Genomic DNA, 26347 nt, shown 5'->3' with positions numbered 1-26347 from the left:
TCTACAGCATCTTGAGCTGAATTAAGACTTCAGGAGTCATGTCGAATGACCAGTGGATAAACTCTCAGGTTGGTAATAAATGTATTACATGTATAAGAAGAAGCGTCATGTTAACAAATGATAGCTGTACAGTAACTTTTATGTTTACTGTAGCTGTTAGTTAAAAACACTAATTTAGCGTAGTTTGCCCTGGATTCAGCTTTGACAAACAAATATGATCGACTGTTTCTAGTAGAATTCCAAAGTTGTCATCTTGGACCCTCTCAGAGCTCTGTATGCTTGCAGTCTACAGTAGGGAAACATGCAAAACGGTGTCCAAACCTTTGTATTTTAGCTTTATTTATGTCTTACACAGCATCCCAACTCTTTAGCTAACTTAATAACTTTAGCTAAAGTGAATAGTTAGTATAATTTATTAGTGCAGCATTACTGGATCACCTCTTTTTGAAGTGATATTATATGGAATCAGAACGATGCCACCTTGAAACGAAACCGAAAAAAATATTGAAACCGAAAAAAATTATTGTAACTGAAATAAATGTACTGAAAAATCTTGTATTGAAACCGAAAAAAAAATTGATAGTGAAAAACAATTAATTGAAACTGTAATTTTTTTGTTTTCGCTTACAATTTTTTTTTTCGGTTTCAATCCATTTTTCGGTTTCAATCTGCTGGCACTGTTTTGTCCGGGGGCGCGCTGGGGGCGGGGCGTGGTTTCCGACCCGCATGTATTTGCATACATTATAGAGGCCACTAGTGCTGACCAAGCTGCCATCTTTCTCTCTTCCCGTCTTTCAATGGCTGCTTCAATTTCAGCTTGAACCTCCAAACCGCAAGTAAGTAATAATTTTTTGTCATCTTTTCTTGCTGTCCCACTCGACTGGACATTAGTTTAGTTTTTTTAGCTACATCTGGTGAAGTGGTAAAATGCTGGTATTAGCCTATACGTCGTAGCAAGCTAGCCTGAAGCTAATATTTGCTAAATTTAGGGACACCCGTGTCTCGTCAGGAGTTGGAGGCCGGTGTTCTAGGAGCGGATCTCAGGATCTCAACAGGCAGTGTTGGGCAGTAACATAATACATGCACCAGCGTTACGTATTTAAAATACAAAATATGAGTAAATGTATCCGTTACAGTTACCGTTCAATAGGTGATATTGAGAATACAGTTAGTTTGTTGAAATATATCAATTACATGGCGGTATTTTCCTGTTTCATATGTTAGGCTATGGTCTCTCTATTTTTGGTAATTCCACGCTGGTGGAAACCCAAACACAAAACGCAATAAGAGCCTCTAAAAATTATTTTACAAAAATTATTTAATATGAAGGCAATAGCAGAGTATTACAGGCATCGCCCTAAACAATGTAGTCTCATGGGCAGTGTAGTCCGTGCTGCAGGGAGAATGGACTGCCATCCTGTCTGTGAGCGAGGGAGGGAGAGAAAGGAAAAGTATGAGCTGTCACGGAGCAGAAACGGGAGCTGGAAGCATGTAAATATATTAATAACCACTAAAGCCAAAAAGAGTGCCTGACGAGCCCAGCTGTAAGTAAGCTGTTAAGACTCAACTGTACACCGTGTTCGTGTTTTCCTCCGAAACATTAAGCAGCCTTTCAACGCCTCTCTCTGTCTCTCACTAGCAAACTTGACCCAGACAACAAAGTAAAGCTAGTTTTGAGCCCGACACGGAACCCGACGTATTAGTCAGAGGTCCCTTTACTACGGTTCGGAGCCGCTGACCTGTTTTATATACGCGCTGAATAGTTTTCTACACGAGATCGCTGCAAAAAGTGCAGCCTTACCTAATGTCCACCTACTGTTACTCATTTATATTAAGATTTTAACATCTAGTTGGTGTTGGTATGGCGAGTAGCCTTCAGTAATAGTAATAAATCACACAGCAATAGTACATTCATGTAGTTGTAAAGTATTCAGAATACATTACTTCTATAATCTTTGGTGGAATACATTTTAAAATTAACCTTCCCAACACTGTCAACAGGTTAGCACCTCATACCACAGTGCATCAAAGCAGTCTCATGAGTGCTGGGAAGGACGAGCCCGGAGCCCAAAACAGACAGTGCAGGAGATGACAAGGTTAGTAATTGTATGGTGAAAATTATACTTTGTTATCTTGATTGGCAAAAGAAAAGTAAATACAAAATCTGCTTCTCACATTTAGGGCATTTCCAAGATTTTTTTTTTTTCAAAACTTCAATTTCTTTCATTACAGCTGTCCTGTGCCAGAAGTTCTGTTGACCCACAGTGAGAGGCATCATTTCAGAAACACCAGGAAGACTGAAACTTGTCGCCAGGATCAAGCAGGGCTCGTGATCTTCACCAGCAGCTCCCTCACAAGAAGGATAAACCCAGCATTTCATGAACACTGATGGAGACCTTTGCTTTGTGTAATGTTAGAAGTACTCAGATAATCCTCAGAGGGTGTCACGGCTGCCGAGGCGAGCCGTGTGGATTTAGAAGGAGGACCCAAGATGCAGGCAGTGGATGAGATACCGGTGGTTTTATTTACAGAGGTGTAGTGGCAAACAAACAGTGGGGCATAACAAACAACTTCAATTCAATTCAATTCAATTTTATTTATATAGCGCCAAATCACAACAAAAGTCGCCTCAAGGCGCTTCATAGATACAGAGAAAAACCCAACAATCATATGACCCCCTATGAGCAAGCACTTTGGCGACAGTGGGAAGGAAAAACTCCCTTTTAACAGGAAGAAACCTCCGGCAGAACCAGGCTCAGGGAGGGGCGGCCATCTGCTGCGACCGGTTGGGGTGAGAGAAGGAAGACAGGATAAAGACATGCTGTGGAAGAGAGACAGAGGTTAATAACAGATATGATTCAATGCAGAGAGGTCTATTAATACATAGTGAGTGAGAAAGGTGACTGGAAAGGAAAAACTCAATGCATCATGGGAATCCCCCGGCAGCCTACATCTATTGCAGCATAACAAAGGGAGGATTCAGGGTCACCTGGTCCAGCCCTAACTATATGCTTTAGAAAAAAGGAAAGTTTTAAGCCTAATCTTAAAAGTAGAGATAGTGTCTGTCTCCCGAATCCAAACTGGAAGCTGGTTCCACAGAAGAGGGGCCTGAAAACTGAAGGCTCTCCCTCCCATTCTACTTTTAAATACTCTAGGAACAACAAGTAGGCCTGCAGAGCGAGAGCGGAGCGCTCTAATAGGGTGATATGGTACTACAAGGTCATTAAGATAAGATGGGGCCTGATTATTTAAGACCTTGTATGTGAGGAGCAGGATTTTGAATTCAATTCTGGATTTAACAGGAAGCCAATGAAGGGAAGCCAAAACAGGAGAAATATGCTCTCTCTTTCTAGTCCCTGTCAGGACTCTTGCTGCAGCATTTTGGATTAGCTGAAGGCTTTTCAGGGAGTTTTTAGGACTTCCTGATAATAATGAATTACAGTAGTCCAGCCTGGAAGTAATAAATGCATGAACTAGTTTTTCAGCGTCACTCTGAGACAGGATATTTCTAATTTTAGAGATGTTGCGCAAATGGAAGAAAGCAGTCTTACATATTTGTTTAATATGTGCGTTGAAGGACATGTCCTGGTCAAAAATGACTCCAAGGTTCCTCACCGCGTTACTGGAGGCCAAGGTAATGCCATCCAGAGTAAGAATCTGATTAGATACCATATTTCTAAGATTTTCAGGGCCGAGTACAATAACCTCAGTTTTATCTGAATTAAGAAGCAGAAAGTTAGCGGCCATCCAGGTCTTTATGTCTTTAAGACATTCCTGCAGTTTAACTAATTGGTGTGTGTTATCTGGCTTCATGGACAGATAGAGCTGGGTGTCATCTGCATAGCAGTGAAAATGTATGCTATGTCTTCTAATGATACTGCCTAAGGGAAGCATGTATAATGTAAACAGAATTGGTCCTAGCACTGAACCCTGTGGAACTCCATAATTAACCTCAGTGTGACACCTAAACTGGGAGAACTAAAATAACAGACCTGGGAGCATATGACAACGGCTGATGAATAGCAGAGAGACGCAGACGAGGAACAGGACACCGTGGAACACAGGGTAACAGACTGACACGGAGTTACACAGACTGACACAGAGTTACACAGACTGACACAGAGTTACACAGACTGACACGGAGGAACACAGACGAACCGGCAACAGGCAGGAGAACACACAGGGCTTAAATACACACACCAGTAATCAGGGGATGAGAGACAGGAGGGCAACACAGCTGGGAGGAATCTGGGCTGACGGGACAGGGGAAACGTAAACTGATCACACTCACATATGACACGGACCTTCACAATAAAACAGGAAACTCAGACACATGGAACCAGACAAGACATTGAACTAAACAGACAGATTCACAAACAGATGGGGAGACACCATAGACAGACAGATACAGACGCAGACTCAGAGGCAGATCGAAAATAACACAGAACTTAAACAATCATCTAGAAAATGATAACAAACTAAAAGTGCTGGGTCACCGACCCAGGACCATGACAGAGGGTCTGGACTTTTACATAATAGAATAGAATTCAACTTTGTTGTCATTGCACAGGTACAGGGCAATGAAATGCAGTTTGCATCCATCCAGAAGTGCTTTAGCCATGATATAGATATATTACAATATATATTAGCAATAATATAGATATGTAAGCATATTACAGAAATGGGTCTATTATGGTATGTTACAATGTACACGGTATGAAGTATGTTAAGAATATTCTATAAGTATGTACAGGCTGTAGTGAGTACAAACTATGTACAGGATATAAATATGAAAAACTATACAGAAATCTGAGATATACAGTTATACAGAAATGTGAACTATGCAAGTTATAAACAGTAGTAGGATTAAAAATTATCATATGTACAGAATGATTATTTACACAGAACTATACAGTAGTGCAGTTAAGTAATAGCTATAGCTATAAGCTATAGTAATAGCTTTAAGTCCTGTAGAAAGTTAAATATATGTTGTGCTCACTGGTTACTCTGGTATGAATGACTCTGAATTACTTTATGATAAATAACACGCTATTGTCAAAAAACAGTGAAAGAATTCCAGATCACAAGTTTTTAGTTCAAATACTAGAGATGGCACGATACCACTTTTTTACGTCCGATACCGATACCGATATCATAAATTTGGATATCTTCCGATACCGATATGAATCCGATATAGTGTGTTTTAATCAACAAAACTGTTTTTTTTAAATATCTTGCTGCATTTTGTATAAGTTCATACTCAAGTTTAAAACAACAACTACACTAAAGCTATTCTGTTATACCTGTATGCAAAAAAAATATTTCATAGTTCAGCAATACTGATCAATCTAATAAACTTAAACCTACACCATCCTCCCTATTCTGGTATTTTAAAGAGTACTTAGCGTAAATATTAAGCAACCTAACTAATAGGGTTCCAACTCCCAGCAACAAAAATAAATAAATAAAAAATAGGGAACCACCCCTCACGCTCCACCTCATGATGCTTAATCGACGTAATCAACCTTAATTTGATGCAGTGTGAAAAAAAAATGCACAGAAATAAATTATTTTTCAATATACACTCAACAAAAATATAAACGCAACACCTTTGTTTCTGCTCCCATTCCCCATGGGATGGACGTAGAGACCTAAAATTCATTACAGATACACAATATAACCATCCCTCCCAAACAGTGGTCACAAATCAGTCCAAATGTGTGGTAGTGGGCACATCTGCTATATTGAGATAATCCATCCCACCTCACAGGTGTGCCACATCAGGATGCTGATCTGACATCATGAGTAGTGCACAGGTGTACCTCAGACTGCCCACAACAAAAGGCCACCCTGGAATGTGCAGTTTTGTCTCACAGCAAAATGCCACAGATGCCACAAGCAATGAGGGAGGGTGCAATTGGCATGCTGACAGCAGGAACGTCAACCAGATCTGTCGCCCGTGCATTGAATGTTCATTTCTCAACCATAAGCCGTCTCCACAGGCATTTCAGAGAATATGGCAGCACATCCAACCGGCCTCACAACCGCAGACCTCGTGTAACCACACCAGCCCAGGACCTCCACATCCAGCAGGTTCACCTCCAAGATCGTCTGAGACCAGCCACCCAGACAGCTGCTGGAACAATTGGTTTGCACAACCAAACAATTTCTGCACAAACTGTCAGAAACCGTCTCAGGGACGCTCAACTGCATGCCCGTCGTCCTCATCGGGGTCTTGACCTGACTCCAGCTCGTCGCCGTAACAGACTTGTGTGGGCAAATGCTCACATTCGATGGCGTCTGCCACGTTAGAGAGGTGTGCGCTTCACGGATGAATCATGGTTCACATTGTTCAGGGCAGATGGCAGCTGAGAATGTCCCAGTTCTTGCATGGCCAGCATACTCACCGGACATGTCACCCATTGAGCATGTTCGGGATGTGCTTGACCGGCGTATACGACAGCGTGTACCAGTTCCCACGAATATCCAACAACCTCGCACAGCCATTGAAGTGGAGTGGACCAACATTCCACAGGCCACAATTGACAATCTGATAGACTCCATGCGACGATGTGTTGCACTGCATGAGGCAAATGGTGGTCACACCAGATACTGACCGGTTCTGGGTCCCCAGACCCCCAATAGCGCAAAAAACTGCACATTCCAGGGTGGCCTTTTGTTGTGGGCAGTCTGAGGTACACCTGTGCACTACTCATGATGTCAGATCAGCATCCTGATGTGGCACACCTGTGAGGTGGGATGGATTATCTCAATATAGCAGATGTGCCCACTACCACACATTTGGACTGAGTTGTGACCACTGTTTGGGAGGGATGGTTATATTGTGTATCTGGAATGAATTTTAGGTCTCTACGTCCATCCCATGGGGAATGGGAGCAGTAACAAAGGTGTTGCGTTTATATTTTTGTTGAGTGTATTAAAATATTAAATAGATTCAACATCTTTCTTCAACAAAATTGCAGACTGCACAGATGGTACCGTCCCAAAGGAAAAAGTACTATAGCTTACTAGGGTATATTAGACTTAATAGTTACTATATACAGTAATGGACTTCTATTCATTTTACATCAAATTAAAACTTTGGGTGTCAGATAATTATTTATTAAAAGCTAGACATTTTAAATGAGAATAAGAAAGAAAAGTATGTCTTTGTGCCCCCTTTTCCCTGTTAATGCCCTATCGGCCCCCCTGGCTAAACTTTGCTAGATCCGCCCCTGCACAGTTACGTCAGCTGCGTAGAAAAAGATCCTCGAGTAGAAAGTAAAATTAAATACATTCTAACAACAGCTGATCAAGCTTAAACGTGCTGCTGTTGTTTATCCACTGGTTTCCTCTTTCTGGTGCAAAGTGGGCCAAAAACAAACAAGAGAGACGGACTCGCGACAGAAAAGCCGATCAGCTGATCATTAAGCAGTTTCATGATTGAAGTAGCAGCAAGAAGAGGCAGTCGCTTGTTAAGCTTAACGCAGGAATGCTTTACAAACATTCAGAGATGGGCTTACACACTTGCTTTACTTCTCTCGGGGATAATTTTGTCGGAGATGAAATGCCGGGTTGCTAGCGAAGCTCCACATGCTATCCAGACCACCGACAGGTCCTGCATGCCACAGCCGCTCTATCACGTGATGCATACTGCTCCGACGTGCTAACGTTCTGAGGCAAGTTACGGCGTGTTGCAAGTTTTGTGAGGTGCTTTCGTGATATTTAATGGATCAGATTACATTTTTTATTTTTCTCCGATATCCGATCCAGTAATTTAGGTCAGTATCGGACCGATACCGATACGTAATATGGGATCAGTCCATCTCTATCAAATACAAGTAACAACCTTTGACTTTAATCAGGTTTTATTTAATTGTGTCAGAGAAAACATGTGCTCTTCATGTAGCTGAGTACATTCAGTGTTTAAAAAAGAAGTTGTGCAGGTCTGAGATCAGCAGTTTTCTGAAACACCAAACTGAGGTACTGTTAATGCTGATGTATAGTGACACAGTTACAGGGGTGATTCATCCTTTTGACTTTTTGTCTTTAAATTTATCAATAAAACAGCTGCAGCTTTCACTGACAGCACATGTGGTACTTTAACCTTTGTACTGTTTTCTTCAGTTAATTTTGGAGTTACTACAAAGATTGAAGATATAGGATGATCTGTCTGCTGTCACTGGGTGGTGCTGAGGTCTGAATCTGAGGACAGCTCCTGTAATCACAAACAGAATCATCACAAAATGAAATATAAAGTTTATCTCTCAAATCTGAAATAGAGTGGATCCTTCTCTGTCCTCACACACTCGGGATCTGAAGTTGTTCAGTCCTACAGTTCTGCCGACAGCTGTTTATTTGTTTTGTTTGTTTTAAAGGCCTTACTAACACATTTTCTAATATCATATTTAGAAAATTATTTACCTTTGAGTTTTTGATGCTTTATAAATGGACATCTGCAAAGATGAGATGATGGAGCAGGTTTCAGTCGAGGTTCAGTCTGCTGCTGCATCCCGGTCACAACATACAGAGGTGTTATCAGCTCAGTATTGAACAAGAAATATTAATGTTTCAAATTATTTGTCCTAGAGGATGCAAGCTGTACAGAGTACTGCACATGTGACTTTGTGAACATAATTCATTAAAAATAATTTGGACAGTTTAACCTGAATATTTGTAACAAACTCAGTAAAAAAATTTTTTAAAAAAAGCTAAAAAAAAATAATCAGGGGAAAAATGTAACATTTTAACTTAAGCTGACAAGCGGAAGTAGTTGGTTTCAGTACATAAGTATCGGGCTTTGCTATTTAATCCGTAGCTATTGACTAATGAGGGGAATTTAAAAGTTGGCGTTAATGTCCTTCCACATGTGGAAAGCGACAGAAAACATGCTGCTGTTTGCACATATTTAATAATCAGCTCTGCACAGGAGCAGAAGCAGAGTCCAGCCCGTTGCTCTTACAGTATAATACTCATAATAAAAGTACAGTAACCGTGGTTAGTCACTGAGCAGCCCGGTGCGTCTCTCTTGATTTCTTTACTCAGGGTAAATTCATTCACCTGCACGGGTTAGCTAAACAAACTTTACAAAACAAGTTTCCCCGACAGCCGAGTGCTCATCTTAGCTAGCTAGGTCCTTAGGTAGCTAGCTAAGGACCTAAATTACGGATTAGCTTACAAACACATTTAACTTACCAAAAATAATGCGGTGGGGCCTCAGGTCCTCCTGTCCGGTAGTCCAATTTACTGAAGAACACCTCAGGCTGTCACTTTGAAATAGTCGGTAATGTAAACGCTGGACCTCTCAGCATCTGCCATTCCCGAACAGACACGTGCGAGTTTGTCTGTGACTGCAGCCGCGTCATCAGTGTTTTCTCCAGTCATTCGTCAGCATTATAATATATGCAAATACATGCGGGTCGGAATCCCCGCCCCCCAGCGCGCCCCCGTACGCCAAAACAGTGCCAGCAGAGTGAAACTGAAAAATGGTTTGAAACCGAAAAGTGGATTGAAACCGAAAAAAAATGGATTGAAACTGAAAAAAAAAATTGTAAGCGAAAACAAAAAAATTACAGTTTCAATTAATTGCTTTTCACTATCAATTTTTTTTTCCGGTTTCAATACAAGATTTTGGTGCATTTATTTCAGTTACAATATTTTTTTTCGGTTTCAATATTTTTTTCGGTTTCATTTCAAGGTGGCATCGTTCTGATTCCATAATATTATATGTCACTATCACTGTGTTTAACTACCATAATAATTCTTAGGGTACTGAGTGCATGCTTAATTAGGCTTCACACTGCAGGCGAAAGCGCATCAAATCCGACTTTTTTGACGCTATGCGACCCATATTCAATCATGGTATGACAGTGTGAACGGCACAAATCCGATATTTCCAAATGCGATCTGGGTCACTTTCTTATGTGGTACTGAATTCGATACATATCTGATGTTTTATAAAGCGACTGCTGTTTGATGGTCATGTCGCATTAAATCCGTCTTTTACGTCACTGACACAAGGCAGACGCCAATTATCAGCGCCGGAGAAGCGCCCAAGAAGACATTGTGAATGCTTCCTGGCCATCCAGTGTAGATGTCAGTGAAACTGTTGGGAAGACAACGTGGGAGAAACCTGAATATTTTATTTGTATTGTATAATCTGCAGATTCTGACAGAAATCTGCAACTATCCTTTGAAGCTCCGCTCCTCTAAAACAGCAATAAGGATCATTATTAGGCCATATGTAAGTAACAAAATAACTTTATAACTTAAAGAAAAATTGGGAAACGTAAAGTCCGAAACAGTCAAACAATACTGTTTGGTCTGGGTCTAAACAGAGCGCGTTGTGTGTGACGTCTTCTTTTGCGCATGCGGGCCGCTTTGAGGGTTCACACTAGAGCGCATTTGCTGTCACATTTTATTTGTAGTGTGAACGAGCAGACAAAAAAATAATCTGATTTGATCAAAAACAAGAGACATTAACTTAACCACTCTCACATGCTCTGTACCTACATCACCTTCCCTGACAGTTGTAGCTTGGCTCATTTGAGGGTGAAATTATAAGAATGTGTTATTTTGCAAAGTGCTCTCTAGGGTTCCTAAATAAAATATGGCATTGAGGTCATTTCTTTTGAATTAATCCCTTCTTCTGAAATATAAGAACCTCTCCTGGTTTTAATGGCACTTTGGATTTCCTTACTTTCTGTTCCACTCCCAACCCCAAATAGATGCTGACAAGCTGACACTGTAACATGGAAGAGGGAAAGGAGTTGGGAAGGACTACTACAAATAAACCTAATGCCTAACAATGAAAAATGTAAAATAAGAACAATAATAATAATACTAAAGATAAAAGATGAAGTAACAAGTTTTTAGTTTTTAGTTTATCCAGATGTCTGTGACATGTGATGACAAACACCATAATGGAAGACCTTTGTCATCTCATGCTTAAACTCATATATTTTTGCATATGCTGAACAGGCAGTCAGACATGCTGTAACTGTGGGGTAGAAAACTGCATGAACACCATATGGCAGGGGTCTCAAACTCCAGTCCTCGAGGGGCGCTGTCCTGCAACTTTTCCATGTGGCCCTGTTGCAACACACCTAGTAGTTCATTAGCAAGACTACAGAACTTGACTGCATGCCGAGTTGGCAATTCAGCCATTTGATTCATGTTACAGCAGCTCATGAGTGAATGAACATGGTGCAATACAAGTATTTTAGAAGTATATGTTTCCAAATACATACTGTCATGTCCTCTGCCTCTAACGCCTTGCTAGAGTCGACATTCAGACTAAACTCCTCTTCAAAATGACCACGCAGACAAGAGGGTTTGACTTCACTCCCTTTACTTAGGCCAGTTGAAGTAGGGTAAAACTGAGAAACAACATGACATGAAATGCTCTTAGAAACCATAGATGAGGAGAAATACACAATAACAGTACAATGACTTGTTTAGCCGAAAGCGTTAGCGAATTCCCTCTTTACAAACGTTTCTATTAAGCAAACACTGCAATCACATTTCTTCAAGTAGATTGTTCATTAGTAAAGATGGAACAGAATTACATACCGACAATGCCCTTAAAGACCGTCTTAAGGGAGACAATTGCCACTACAGCAGCGGACGGGAGAACGGGAGAAGTCCTTTCCCCAAACAATAACATGCGCTTTCTGATGACATCATAGAACAGAGACAGATTTGAGCACGTTACACCAGGTCATGCCAAAAGGGGGCACTAAAGAGTAACTTTCTCAGGGAAAATCTATTTAAACAGAATACGGTTACATGGTGACAGAACACTCCCCGTCTGAAACTCAGCAGGGTTTCACCTACTAATATGACAAGGTCAAACACATTTCAGTCATCTGGAGGAATAAGCAAGATCATCTCATTCACGGGTCGGACGTAAAGCTTTGGTCCCTCTTTCTTAATGACTTTCACTTGCACTTTGCGCACCCTTCCGTCTTTACTGGGATACACATCGACAATGATACCTAAGGGCCAGTCGTTCCTACTGCACTGACTGTCCTTAAGAAGCACCACACTTCCTTGCTTAAGGTTTGGCCGGTCAGAAGTCCACTTTGTTCGACACTGAAGTGTTGACAGATACTGTTTCCGCCACCTGTCCCAAAATGTGTTAGACAAGCTTTTGACCCTGCGCCACTGTTGTTTCAATAGGTCATTATGTCCAAAGTCTCCTTCTGGTACTGGGCATGGATCTACCTTCTGAGTAAGCAATGAAGCCGGTGTGAGAATGAAAGGATCTGTAGGATCGTTCGACACAGGCACCAGTGGTCGACTGTTCACTATGGCTGAGACCTCAGCCATGAATGTTGTGAGTACCTCATGTGTGAGTTTGGAGGAGCCCATCTGAAGAAGCATCGAGTCCAGGATACGACGTGTGATGCCGATCATCCTTTCCCACGCTCCTCCCATATGAGAGGAATGTGGTGTGTTGAAGGTCCACGTACATCCGTGTTCTGACAGAAACCTCTTCATAGCTTTCCCATCAAGATTTGAGGGAATCCCCATATCTTTGCAAGCCCTGGTGAAATTAGTGCCCTGGTCGGAGCGTATGTTTTTCAAGGGTCCTCGAATCGCCATAAACCTTCTGAATGCGTTTATGAAACTGGAGGAGTCCAATGACTCAATTACCTCGATGTGTATAGCTCTGACACACAGACAGGTAAAGAGGACAGCCCACCTCTTACTGTCAGCGTGGCCTCTTCTCGTACGACAGGCTGCTACAGACCAGGGCCCAAACACATCAATGCCGACGTTGCTAAAAGGTGGTTCCATGCTGAGCCTATCTGGTGGCAAGTCTGCCATCTTCTGAACTTCACACCTCCCTCTCAGCCTTCGACAAGTGACACACTCGAAAACGAGTCTATTAATGCATCTCCTGCCACCTACGATCCAATAACCTGCAGATCGGACAGCTCCTTCAGTGAAGAGACGTCCTTGGTGACGTACCTGCCCGTGAAAGTGACGCACTATGAGAGTGGTCACGTGATGCCGTCCGGGCAGAACCAATGGCCGTTTCTCGTGGAACCCTATTTTTGCCTCAATGAGACGACCCCCAATCCTTAATAGCCCCTCTGAGTCAATGAAGGGATCCAGGGCAACGAGTGAGCTGCTCTTGGGGATGTTGGCGTTTGATGCAAGACACTCCAGTTCTTTCCTGTAGACCTCTTGTTGAACTGTTTTGATAATGACTAGCTTACTCTGTTCAAGAATATCCCCGGTAGGGGGTGTGCTGCACTGATGCCAGCCCTCACATTTTTGAGCGACACACTTCTTTCCCCTTTTGAAGCTCTGAACAATGTGAATAAGGGTACCAAGAGCCCTTATGAGGGAACTCCAGCATGAGAAGCGATTGAACCGCCTAGAGCCAAGATGTTTGAAGACTGTGACCGACAGTGTTGTGACTTGAGGCCTGATTTCGCTGTCTTGATCTGGTTCCAAAAGGTCAAACCTCTGTACCACAGGTGACACCCCTTCAGGTCGAGACAAGAATGCCGGTCCAGAGAACCATATTGTGTTCTCAAGACGGTCTGCTGTGATAGACCGTGTGGCAATGTCTGCGGGATTGTCTTCTGTGCAGACATATCGCCACTGCTGTGGCATGGTGCTTCGTCTGATCCTCTGAACTCGATTGCTCACGTATACATAAAACCTTCTTTTCTCATTGTAGATATATCCGAGCACCACCTTGCTGTCTGTGTAGTAGGTGACTGCATCGAATACAATGTCTATTTCGGAGGTGATGGCCTCGGACAGAGTTACTGCCATGACTGCTGCACAAAGCTCCAACCGGGGTATGGTATGCTCTGGACGTGGGGCCAGTTTGGCCTTACTTGCAACCAATCTAGCGCAGCATCCCCCATCTGCGTCCACAGTCTTCAAGTAGGCGACAGCAGCTACTGCTTTCTCTGAAGCGTCTGAAAAGACACAGAGTTCTGTTAACTTGACAGTGGATGGTGACATGTTTGAGTACGGTCGGGGGATCCTCAGATGTCTTAACTCCTGCAGAGAATCTCTCCAACTTTCCCACACCTTTTCCTTTTCTGCTGGTAGTGGGGTGTCCCAATCTGAAGATTGTGAGGCCAGTTCTCGAAGCAGCAGTTTCCCTTGAATTGTCACGGGGGAAACGAATCCTAGAGGATCGTACAGGCTGTTCACCGTTGAGAGAACTCCTCGTTGAGTGAATGCCTTTCTCTCGTCCTGGACGCGGTAAGTAAAACAGTCTGAATCCAAGTCCCAGTACAGCCCAAGGCTACGCTGCATTGGTAGAGTGTCAGCAGTAAGGTCCAAATCTTTCAGGACTGTGGCATGATCTTCACTGGGAAAGGCCTTCATGACCTCCTTGCTGTTCGAAGCCAGCTTATGCAGCCTAAGGTTAGAGCGAGCCAGCATTTTTTGAGTTCTTTTGAGCAGGTCGATAGCTGCGTCTGTTGTCGGCAAGGACTTTAACCCATCATCTACGTAAAAGTCACGAGTGACAAACTGTTCTGCGTCCTCCCCATACTCCTTCCGGCCTTCCTGTGCTGCACGTCTAAGACAGTAGATAGCCACAGCCGGCGAAGGACTATTTCCAAAGCCGTGCACGTTCATACGGAACTCCATAATCTCTTTCTCTGGGTTGTTCTCTTTAAACCAGAGGAACCTGAGGAAGTTCCGGTCTTCAGGACGCACCTTGAAACAATGAAACATCTGTTGCACGTCCACAGTGAAGGCAATCTGTTCTTTCCGAAACCGAAGGAGGACTCCTACCAGGGTGTTGTTGAGGTCTGGTCCCGTTAGGAGTACTTGGTTCAGAGACAAACCTTTGTGCTGGGCACTGGAGTCGAAGACGACTCTTATTTGGGAGGGCTTCTTGGGATGGTAAACCCCAAAACAAGGTAGGTACCAATGCTCCTCATTAGGCTTCAGAGGTGGGGCTTCTTCAGCGTGCCCATTCTGAAAGATCTTTGCCATGAACGAAACAAACTCTTCTTTCATTTTAGGCTTCCTTCTGAAGGACCGCTGTAGAGATTTGAGACATTCAAGTGCTTGCTCGTGGTTATGAGGGAGCCTTGGTCGTGGAGATCTGAAAGGCAGGGGAGCCACCCACCTGTTTTCTTGGTCCTTATAGACCTCTTGCTCCATGATGTGGATGAACTGTCCGTCCTCGATTGAAGGAGCTTCTTTGTCATCGTCCTTTGTTGTCTGGAACACATTACAGTCTAAGGTGGCCCATTTCTCACTAGCAGGGAGATGTTTGCATGTTAGGGGAAATGAAGGGGAGCTACCACTACTATACTTCTCTTTTACATAGTACTCGTTTGGGCATGGCTGAAAGAGAGAAGGACGTCCATTTTTCAGTACGTTAGTGTAGCAAGAGCTGATAACCGTAACCACACATCTCCTACAATAACCCAACCCAGATCCAACTTCTGGGCATAGGGTGCGTTTTGTGAGCCATTCACTTGTCTTCTGACCTTATGAACTCTGATGATATCTCTGCCTAACAAGAGCAGGATGGAAGCTTGGGAGTCCAGCTTTGGAATGGGTTTTGCAAGGGCCTTCAAATTACTGTGGTTTAATGCTACCTCTGGTGTTGGTATTTCTGCGCGGTTATTTGGGATCTCGTTGCATTCAATCAGTGACGGCAAAGAGAGTGTGACACTCCCGTTAATGGGTTCGATCACAAAGCCACGTGCTTGTCTGCCTTCTGTCTCTTGTGTTCCGGCACATGTCTTCAAAGTGTATGGTGAAGGAGGCCCTGCAATGTTGAATAGGTCGAAAAACTCGGTACGTGCAAGTGATCTGTTGCTCTGATCATCTAATATTGTGTATACCGTAACTGCAGCTTCAGGGCAGTCGGTTGGGTACACCCTGGTCAGACATATTTTTGAGCAGGAACGCCCTGCGGAATAGACCTCAGTACATGCTGTGGAAACATCACCTTCATTCAGGTTGGAATTTCCCTCCCCGCCCTGATCTGGTGCGGAATGTGCTGTGTTGGTGGACCATGGGGCAGATCCAGGGTGGAGGGCTGCAATGTGGCTCTTGCTCCCACACTCTGAGCAGGAGATGTCGTCTTCACAATTCCTTGCCAAATGTGTGGCTCTGCAGCACCTGTAACATATTCCGTACCTTTTTAAGAGTGCTTTCCTTTCTTCCATTGGCTTCTCTCTAAACCCGCGACACCTGGGTAAGGGGTGGGGTTTGTTGTGTAGCGGGCAGCGCTCTGCTGGATCATCTCTAGTGGATGACTCGCTTCCAGATTGGGTGCGAAACGATGCAGTCCTTGTACCGTTAAAAAGGGGCCGAGGATCCGGCGAGACCCTCGTTTTAAGAACTGCCACAGCTTTGTGACCTTCGGCTTTAGACGATTGCTTACCGCCTAATAACTCACTACTGTATGCTGTCTGTGTGAGGCCAGGGTCGTTGCGCATCCGTGCTTCCCGACACACAAAGTCTACAAAGAAACCGAATGGGGGATAGGGAGCCCTGCGATCTTCTTTGTACTTAAAGCCTAAAGAAAGCCATTTTTCCTGGAGATAAAATGGCAGCTTCTGGACGACAGGGGTAACACCACGAGGGGTATCCAGATAACTAAGCCCAAGCAAGTCACCATCTTCTTTGGCAGCCTGTATCTCCGACAGAAAGTCTCCCAGCTCTCTTAGTTTACGACCATCTCTGTTTGGAATCTTGGGAAAGTTGTCTAATCTTTTCAAAAAGGCACCCTCGATGACCTCTGGTGCACCGTAGCACTCATTAAGCCTGTCCCACATAGCTCTGAGTCCGTTAGCTGGTTGGTTCGCATACACGGATCGTGTATGTTCAGCTGAGTCCTTACCTAGCCATTTCACGAGGAGGTCAAGCTGTTCACTTGGTGAGAGGTTGAGACCTCTGATGGCATTCATAAACGATGCTTTCCAGGCTCTGTAGCATTCGGGACGGTCGTTGAAGTGAAGGAGCCCTGTAGTCACCAGTTCACGTCGAGCCATAAATCTAACAAGGTCTGACATGTTCTGCTCCATTTCTAGTGGAGTGTACAGTGGGCCCCTTTCCCGGCATGTGGTCTCATGTGGGTGACCAGAGTTGTCTGGGGTTGTGATATACGCCGCGGCGGTGTAGCCGCTGTCCAGAGGCTGTCGTGCATAATTGACCGTTGGCCTCCAAAACTTCTGCTTTTGCTTCTGCAGCTGCAGCCCTTTTTTCCATGCGTACTTTATCTAATGACGCTTCAAGACGTATTTTTCGAAGCTGCATAGAAGCTTCCAGTTCCGCTTGCTGCAGCTTCAGATCGTTCTCTTTATCCACAAATGCTGCTTCAGCCTTAGCCGCCTCAGCTTCTGCACGTGCTTGTGCAGCGGCTGCCTTACTTGCAGCTGAGCTCCTGGTATGCCTGGAGGAGCCAGATATATTAGATCTGGTTTTCATTGATGTGCTGGTTCTCTGCGACATGTTGCTGTCGATTGGATTTCTTCCTACATCTGAGCTGTTTCCGGAGGATAGCTCTAATTGCTGTCCAGTTCCCCACGAGACTGGTCTTTGAGAGGCTGTCGTTTTACTGTCATGTCCTCTGCCTCTAACGCCTTGCTAGAGTCGACATTCAGACTAAACTCCTCTTCAAAATGACCACGCAGACAAGAGGGTTTGACTTCACTCCCTTTACTTAGGGTAAAACTGAGAAACAACATGACATGAAATGCTCTTAGAAACCATAGATGAGGAGAAATACACAATAACAGTACAATGACTTGTTTAGCCGAAAGCGTTAGTGAATTCCCTCTTTACAAAGTTTCTATTAAGCAAACACTGCAATCACATTTCTTCAAGTAGATTGTTCATTAGTAAAGATGGAACAGAATTACATACCGACAATGCCCTTAAAGACCGTCTTAAGGGAGACAATAGGGCTTTGGAGCGTGATGTCACGGGGGTGGGCGTGGAAAGGATTTTGGCCCGATCCGCCATTTTGGGGGTCTAAGTAAGGAGCGAAAGCATAGCCATGGTTCGTACTTGCTGCAATGTTCGATCTTACAACCGGCACGGGAATAAGTTTCGATTGTCTTTTTATGCTTTCCCAACCTGGAAGCAACATGAAGGAGCTCATGTATCGGATATTACCAAACGAAGGCGTCTAGCCTGGATAGCAGCCGTGAGACGAGCTGATATCAAGTTCTGTTACGTCTCCAGATATCAGCTGGTGTGCTCAAGACATTTTCATTCCGGTAAGTTCTAAATATGTTCACATCACACTTTATAGCTGAATAATATCATCGTTGGTGGTCTCGGAAGTTATAGAAATTGCGATCAAACATAGAATGGAGTGACTTGATTGGTTGATGTAAAGACAATAAATGAAATGAGACTGGAAGGACACAAATTGGCGTTAATAATTTACCCGATTATCAATGTGTTAATTTGCATGTACTTTACAATTATGGGCACATAATATGATAACGATATTTTAGCAGTTCAATGATAAATGTGTAACATTAATTATGGTGGGGGGTGGAAAATGGCTATTTCACTCGATGCACTCCAGCTGACTTACTTTGACGACGTACTCAGAGTTTGGCGGCTTGAAAATAGCCAAATCTTGCACCCAGCCATTTGTAAATTGGATGTGCGCCTCCAGTGACTTGTAATTATGAAACTGGTTTGCTGTGTAAGCGCTTACTCCACAAACAAGATACGTGAAGATATCGGGGTAGGACAGTGGCGGTAAGTCGTCTGGGTCTTTACTCCACTGCCGTATTTCATATGGGTCCAGATTTGCGATGCACTCTATTTTTTTTTTTCAAGTACCGCTGCTTCGCCTCTGGACGCAATCGGTCTCTATACCGTCCGTTTTCTTTTGAGCTGCTTTTAAGCATGTTTCTTGTCGTCGTCGTTCCAACACAGTGTGTTTGTTTTGATTTGTAGACCCCGAAAATGGAGCTGCGCTCCCACAATGCATTGCGGCGTGACGTCAACTCCAAAGCCCTATTGCCACTACAGCAGCGGACGGGAGAACGGGAGAAGTCCTTTCCCCAAACAATAACATGCGCTTTCTGATGACATCATAGAACAGAGACGGATTTGAGCACGTTACACCAGGTCATGCGAAAAGGGGGCACTAAAGAGTAACTTTCTCAGGGAAAATCTATTTAAACAGAATACGGTTACATGGTGACAGAACACATACATTTACTTAAAATTTACTTGAGTAGGTTTAGGGGTTGCCACCTCAGCATGCAGTCAAGTTCTATACTCTTGCTAATGACCTACTAATTGTATTCAGACGTGATGCACCAGGGACACATGGAAAAGTTCCATGACACCGGCCCTCGAGGACTGGAGTTTGAGACCCCTGTCATACGGAATATGACAGGTGTGGTTGAACTGCATGAAGACTCTGAAGTTTGTCTTCTCTTCTGGCAGGACGGGAATGTGGCCTTGTCCTGTGAGCCACCGTAAGGCTGTACTTAGAGTAGAACTGGACTGTCACCGGCCTCAGGCTCTTCACCTTTTCAAAGACAAAGCAGTCATTAGATAAAATATTAGATATTGTTTACCTGTAAATACACAAAGTAAATTTAGAAATGTAGTTACTGTCAAGAGTGAACAAGCACTGATAGTGTAATCTACAGCTGTGGCCAAACATTTAGAGAATGAGAAGTGTTGTTTGTTTATTTACAAAGTTTGCTGTTTCAGTGATAGTTGTATATCATATTATATCACTTCAAACAGACGTGATTCAGTAATGCTGCACTAATGAATTAGACTAACTATTCACTTGAACATGGAACAGACAGACAGACTCTGCCTCAAAGCAGTTTAAAAGCTAAAGGTTCAGACCTATGAACTCTCTGCAAAATTTGGAAAAAATAACGCTCTTTTTGAGGAAGGCAGCTGCACAGTCAGCACTTAGTTCGAAGGGTTTCTCTAAAAGGTTGCCAGCATCTCTCATTAGTCATATGTGGCCTTATCTTTCCTGGGGTCACCTCATGGATCATCACAGAATTGTGTGACAGTGAGTTTCAGAGACCTGTGCTTAGTGAGTTCAACATACACAAGGTGTCTTTCTGTTATCTGGATTCACTTGCCTTCCCATACCCAATCCAGATAAGTATTCATACCAAGGTGAGTTAAGCTAGGGTTTCCCTGCACCTCCACATGAAAGGTTGGTGTTATTCGGATCAGATAAATCAGAAAAACTTAAGTGTGCTGGCAGCAGAGTGGGTGAATTTAAAGAAAGATTACACTATTGAAAACTATAATGAAGTTAAACACAGAATACAGACTGAAAATGGCACAACTACTGTAGAAAAAGTAGCAGTACAAGATTAAAAACCACATGGTAGTCTTGTTTTAAAAGCAATTCATTTCAGATTTAGTTATATATTCGCCAATCACATAACAGTTGCCTCAAGGCACTATATATTATAGGTACAGACCCAACAGTAATACATAAAGCATTTAATAAATGTGTAGCACTTTAGGCACTTTGAACAATAAGACTGGAAGAGAGCTCTTATGTTATTAAACTTTATCTTACGACCCAAGAAAGAAAGCAAAAATGCTAACTGATCAATATCAAGATCAATCATCTGATAGATCAATCAGCTCAGAATCTGATGGACTATATTTGAGGAGTTCATTAAATTAGTGTTTGAAGAACGTTTTAGGTTTTGTTCTCTCAACTGCAGCCTCGGTAGACCTATGAAGATTCAATCATAGGGTTGGACTACCCGTAGATTTGATCTCTCCACCAGCAACACTGTGAGGAACCTTGGAGTCATTTTTGACCAGGACATGTCCTTCAACGCACATATTAAACAAATATGTAAGACTGCTTTCTTCCATTTGCGCAACATCTCTAAAATTAGAAATATCCTGTCTCAGAGTGACGCTGAAAAACTAGTTCATGCATTTATTCCTTTCAGGCTAGACGACTGTAATTCATTATTATCAGGATGTCCAAAAAACTCACTGAAAAGCCTTCAGCTAATCCAAAATGCTGCAGCAAGAGTCCTGACAGGGACTAGAAAGAGAGAGCATATTTCTCCTGTTTTTGGCTTCCCTTCATTGGCTTCCTGTTAAATCCAGAATTCAAAATCCTGCTCCTCACATACAAGGTCTTAAATAATCAAGCCCCATCTTATCTTAATGACCTTGTAGTACCATATCACCCTATTAGAGCACTTCGCTCTCACACTGCAGGCTTACTTGGGCAAAGCCTTCAGTTTTCAGGCCCCTCTTCTGTGGAGCCAGATTCCAGTTTTGTCATGGTCCTGGGTCGGTGACCCAGTGTTTTGTGTATTGCTATTTAGGGATTTCTTTGTGGTTTGAGATTTCTAGTGTTTAGTATTGGTTTTGTTCTGTGCCAGTTTGTTTCTTGCTTTACTTTGACAGTCTGTGCCCTATGTTAGTGTTTCTAGTTTGGTGTCTCCCTGGTACCATCTGTTAATTGGTGTCAGCTGTGTCTCCCAGGCGTTTGCCCTTTGCCCTGTTTTCCTCTTGTATTTAGTGTCTGTGTCTGCTTCTGCTCGTCATACCCTCACCATCGCCTGTGTGTTCTGTACCATGTTAGTTTCTGGCTTCGCCAGTTTAGTTTTCTGTTTAGAACCTGCTCTCAAACAAAAACTAAGATTTTTGAGTTCATGTTTGTCTACACTAGTCCTGCATTTGGGTCCATCATCCTGCCTGCTTGCACACAGACCATGACAAGTTTGGATTCAGGAGACAGACACTATCTCTACTTTCAAGATTAGGCTTCAAACTTTCCTTTTTGCTAAAGCATATAGTTAGGGCTGGACCAGGTGACCCTGACTCCTCCCTTAGTTATGTTGCAATAGGTGTAGGCTGCTGGGGGATTCCCATGATGCACTGGGTGTTTCTTCTTCACTCACTATGTGTTAATAGACCTCTCTGCATTGAATCATACCTGTTATTTATCTCTGGCTCTCTTCCATAGCATGTCTTTATCCTGTCTCTCCCCTCACCAACAACTGGTTGTCCCAGATAGTCGCTCCTCCCTTAACCTTGTTGTACTTGAGATTTCCTCCTGTTAAAGGGGAGTTTTGCCTTCCTACTGTCACCAAAGTGCTTCCTCATTTGGGCTAATATGATTGGTAGGACTTCTTGTAGGTCTTTGGCTGGCCACAACTAAGGAAATGATCACACACCTGCAGCTGATCAAGCATCGTCTGGGGAGCTGCAAAGCAGTGTGGCTGAGAGCTCCGCGACGCTGGATCACTGAGTGACTTCCAGTCAGTTTTCAGTAAATGTGTGAAGTAAGTGCCAGTCTGCCATTATGTAAAGATACTCATAGCTGCCTTTGTATTTCCCAGGAGGATTTGTGGAAACAAGGAAGCAGCAAACGGGCTGTACACAAGAAGCGGAGACAGAGCACAGAGCACAGGAGTAGGGAGAAGACACGGAACGGGAGTCGGGATCGCACTGGGGATTTATTGTTGTTTGGATTGCTACATCACTGTAAATAAACGCACTGCCTTCATCATAGAGTCCTGCATTTTGGGTCCTCCTTCCTCTCATCCCCACGGTTTGCCCTGGTGAACCGTGACACTGGCCGCCACGTATTCTTTCCCATCCTGTTCCATAGGAGATGCCGCCAGATAATTTCCTCATGTCCCAAGAAAGACTCCCAATGAAACCGGTAATAATAATAATAATAATAATAATATATTTTATTTATAAGCGCCTCAAGGTCACCTTACAATAGTACAAGACAGGACCAACAATACAATATAGTAAAATATAGCAAAAATAAAATTTAACATAAGGCAAATGAGGAAAAAAAAAACAAGCATGAAAGTATAAAAGCTAAGCAAGGTAAAAATGGACTAAGACAGAATCAAGGGTGTGCAATTCTGAATAGATGACTTTTGAGACGTGATTTAAAAGTGGTAAGACAATGTGTGGTCTGGATATCTGGTCAAAGTGCATTCAAAGTCTCGGGGCAGAACAACTAAAGGCTCTAAGTCCCATGGTAGTCAGGCGAGCAGGTGGAACAGACAGAAGGGAAGCTGGAGAAGAGCGGAGTGTACAAAGGGGTGAGTACGTATGGAGAAGATCAGAAAAATATGGAGGAGCGCGGTTACAAGTATGGCGGTACTGTGTGGAGTGAGTGAGGGACGAAGACGGTTAATATTACGAAGATGAAAGTAGGAAGACCGAGTGATATTACTTATATGTGCTGTGAAGGACAGAGTGCTATCGAGGATGACACAAAGACTCTTAACCTGTGATTAGCTGCATGGGTTCGGTTTTGTGAGTGATATAGGCCAAAACCTTGTTATTGAGAGCAGAGGCAAGAATGGGAGGCTTGAGAGGCACCAAAGGAAAACCGAGCTGTCGGGCTAGATCCATGTCTATTAAATTTTGCTCATGTAACCCCTATAGACATGGTTACTAGTATTTTCTTGTTTTTACCTGGTAATATTATTTCCGACACCCCTTGAACACACTTTGATTTTCTGTAGTTCAGTGAATGCAACAAAAGCACGTTGCTGCATTAAGCTAGGCAAAACGGAGCAAGACACCGAGAGCAAATAACAAGCTACACAGTGAGTCTTTTGGTATAAAATAAGTGTTATAAAGTATTTTCAACAGTCTCTAACTTAAAGTTATGTACTTTTCAGAGGCCTTTATGTGTTTTACTCTCGACCAAAACCAGGCAGAGCGTGTATTTGTTTCTTGGGAATTCCGGTGAGTTACTAGAGATGATAAGTTAGCAGGAAAACTTATGCTAATTTTACATGTGGTAAACACTGCAACAGTGCGAATTCCGTATTGTCTAAAAAAAGCTAAAACCAGTCGGAGTACTTGAATCGTGTGTGAAATGGAATGTCGTATTTTATTTTATTGTCTATTTGATTGGGCATCTTCACAAATGTGCAAAACTAATGCAGGATGCACTTTTCTTTTAGCCATAAATGTTGTCCAGTGCCTTTCCTGCACTTTGTCATTTCAGTTATAGGTTAATACATGTAAATAAGTTATTTAAAACTAGTTACGTTACAAACATTTCATGATGTGATTACATATGCCTTAAAAAGGGGTATTTAAATACAATTGATTGTAATGCTGTAAAGCAATACAAATGGAATTCATAGAGACAGAACAATGTTAAAACGACAGTGTACTTGATTTTGAAAACTTTATGAGATCTCATTTTATTTAGAAAAACTGTTAAGAACTATTTTGTTTATTGCTCTGTACTGTATGTGCAGACTGGTTTTTTGTGATCCTGGATCTGAAGTGGTTCTGGATATGGATGGCGAGCCAGACCCTGTGAAAACTCTTGGCGAATCCAAAAGCAGTGTGGCCAGCTGTTCTGGATGCAGGAGTAGAGCTACAGTCTGAATTACTTCGAATCGCAGGATTTCAGATAAGCAAGAGCAAAAACTGCTTACTTCATACGGATTGTTTCTCTGGGAAACTATTGAACTCCCAATATCCTGCTCATCAGGAGTCAGGTCTAAAGAGACTACTTATTTTATTTTATTTTGTTGTTATTTTCAAAAGAGCGCTCTTCTCTGTTGATCTTCTGTTAATTTTCTATGCTGTTTACATTGGATTATTGCACCACTGTAACATTGTAATAAATCTGCCGGCTGTTCAACACTCAATTCTCTCAAATTTATTTTACTCCTCTCGAATCTAGTCTATAAGTTTAACCCTACTATACTAAGCAGGTGTTACATAAAAGTGGCGAGCCAGCCAGGAGGAGTTAGGCTATTTAATGCCTTTAATCCAATCATTGGCACACAGTTGGCAGTTTTATGACAATTTTTGCACATTTTTCCACTGAAGTAACATGGATGTCATTGAACGTGAACGTATCAAGGTACCAAATGCTGTACTAATCAGTGGGTTTTCTGGTACAGAGACTGATGAAGAAGTTGTTAAGTTTTTGCAACACTATGGTTCTATTGCACGAACAGTGAAAATTGCTAGTTCTGACCCTGACTTTAAAGATACAGTTATAGTTGAGTTTGAGTATGGCACAGCCATTGAGTCGATTCAGGGTGAACTACCCTGTCACAGAACAACATCTGACCCAAATGTAGTTCACAGCATCCAACTCTTATCCCCAATTTACAGTGCTAAGCTAACGGCTAGTACTACAGAGTCTTACCTTTCTAATTTAAAGGGTATTGCTAAGGTGAGTGGGGTAGATTATGAGAAAATGCTACTTAGTGAACTTAACAAACTTCAGGCCTCTGCTGGAGAAAGGGAGAGTACAGCCCCCTCTAAGGTCATTTCAGTAGATGACCCAGTCCCTTTAATACCTGGTTCTGTTTTGAGACGACCAAGCAGTGAAACTATCCCACCCACTCTGACCACTGACACCATCAATCCTTCCCTTACTGACAGACCAGCTCCTATTTTGAACCCTGAACACTTGACCACACCTGAAGTCCAGAGGGTCATTGTGGAGCACATTGTCAAAAGTACTGATATGTCCCAATCCTATCCAAGCTCTGTAAAATTCAGGTCCTTTTCTGGAAAAACTCCATGCCCTAATACGGAGGTTGACTATGACACTTGGCGAAGTCATGTTGAGTTTTATCTTGCAGATTCTTCTGTTCCTGAAAGACAAGTAGTACGGAAGATCATTGACAGCCTCTTACCGCCAGCTGCAAACATTGTTAAACAATTGGGTCCCTTGTCCAGCCTCAAAGACTTTTTGAGCTTGCTTGATTCTGCATATGGAACTGTAGATGACGTTGATGAGCTGTTCGCAAAATTCTTGAGTACAAACCAAAATGCTGGCGAAAAACCTTCAGCCTATGTGCACAGGCTGCAGACTACCCTTGACAAAGTTGTAAAAGGGGGAGGAGTCCCAGTTAGTGATTTCGATCAGCAGCTTTTGAAGCAGTTCTGTAGGGGATGCTGGGATGATAACCTAATCGCTAGCCTCCATCTAGAGCAAAAGAAATCCAGTCCACCCTCCTTTTCTGAGCTGCTTTTACTCTTGCGAACAGAGGAAGATAAGCAGGCAGCCAAGTCAACTCGCATGAAGCAGCACTTGGGAATTTCAAAAGTAAAGGTGCAGTCCAATCCTTTAAATGTTTACCCAACCACTGAGTTTCAAGCTGCTGCTGCTACTGACAGCTCCGCTCAAGCATCTGCCAAGAAACTGCAAAAACAAATTGCTCAACTGCAAGAACAGTTAAGTTCCTTAAAAGCTTCAATGGAAACCATGGTTGCAAAGAAACCTCAGGCAAAGTTCCCAAAAGCTGTAAAGAAACAGCAGCTAAAGGAGGCACAAACACAGAACTCTCCGTTGAAAAATGAAGGCTTTGGCAAAAACAAAAAGCCTCGCCCATGGTTCTGC

At 42.9% G+C, this 26347-nt stretch overlaps 4 long non-coding RNA genes across 4 annotated transcripts; 3 read left to right on the top strand and 1 right to left on the bottom strand.

Moving 5' to 3' along the window:
• The first annotated feature begins 742 nt into the window (after positions 1–742).
• On the top strand, positions 743–2562 carry LOC309697876. The gene is made up of 3 exons (XR_014273945.1): positions 743–836; positions 2002–2096; positions 2233–2562. It is a non-coding gene; the product is annotated as an uncharacterized lncRNA (long non-coding RNA).
• A 4398-nt stretch (positions 2563–6960) lies between these two features.
• LOC309697903 lies at positions 6961–9384 on the bottom strand. The gene is made up of 3 exons (XR_014273957.1): positions 9192–9384; positions 8425–8506; positions 6961–8218 (listed from the first exon to the last, which is right to left on the bottom strand). It is a non-coding gene; the product is annotated as an uncharacterized lncRNA (long non-coding RNA).
• A 12793-nt stretch (positions 9385–22177) lies between these two features.
• On the top strand, positions 22178–22506 carry LOC309696364. Its single transcript, XR_014273444.1, has 2 exons — positions 22178–22253; positions 22335–22506. It is a non-coding gene; the product is annotated as an uncharacterized lncRNA (long non-coding RNA).
• An 897-nt stretch (positions 22507–23403) lies between these two features.
• On the top strand, positions 23404–24635 carry LOC309697987. Its single transcript, XR_014273969.1, has 3 exons — positions 23404–23570; positions 23646–23712; positions 24237–24635. It is a non-coding gene; the product is annotated as an uncharacterized lncRNA (long non-coding RNA).
• The last annotated feature ends 1712 nt before the right edge of the window (positions 24636–26347 follow it).

Source organism: Aulonocara stuartgranti (genome assembly GCF_965226115.1).
Source record: "Aulonocara stuartgranti genome assembly, chromosome: 20".
Lineage (NCBI taxonomy): Eukaryota > Metazoa > Chordata > Actinopteri > Cichliformes > Cichlidae > Aulonocara > Aulonocara stuartgranti.
Note: the sequence above shows the minus strand (reverse complement) of the source record. Positions and strands in the feature narration are given on the sequence as shown.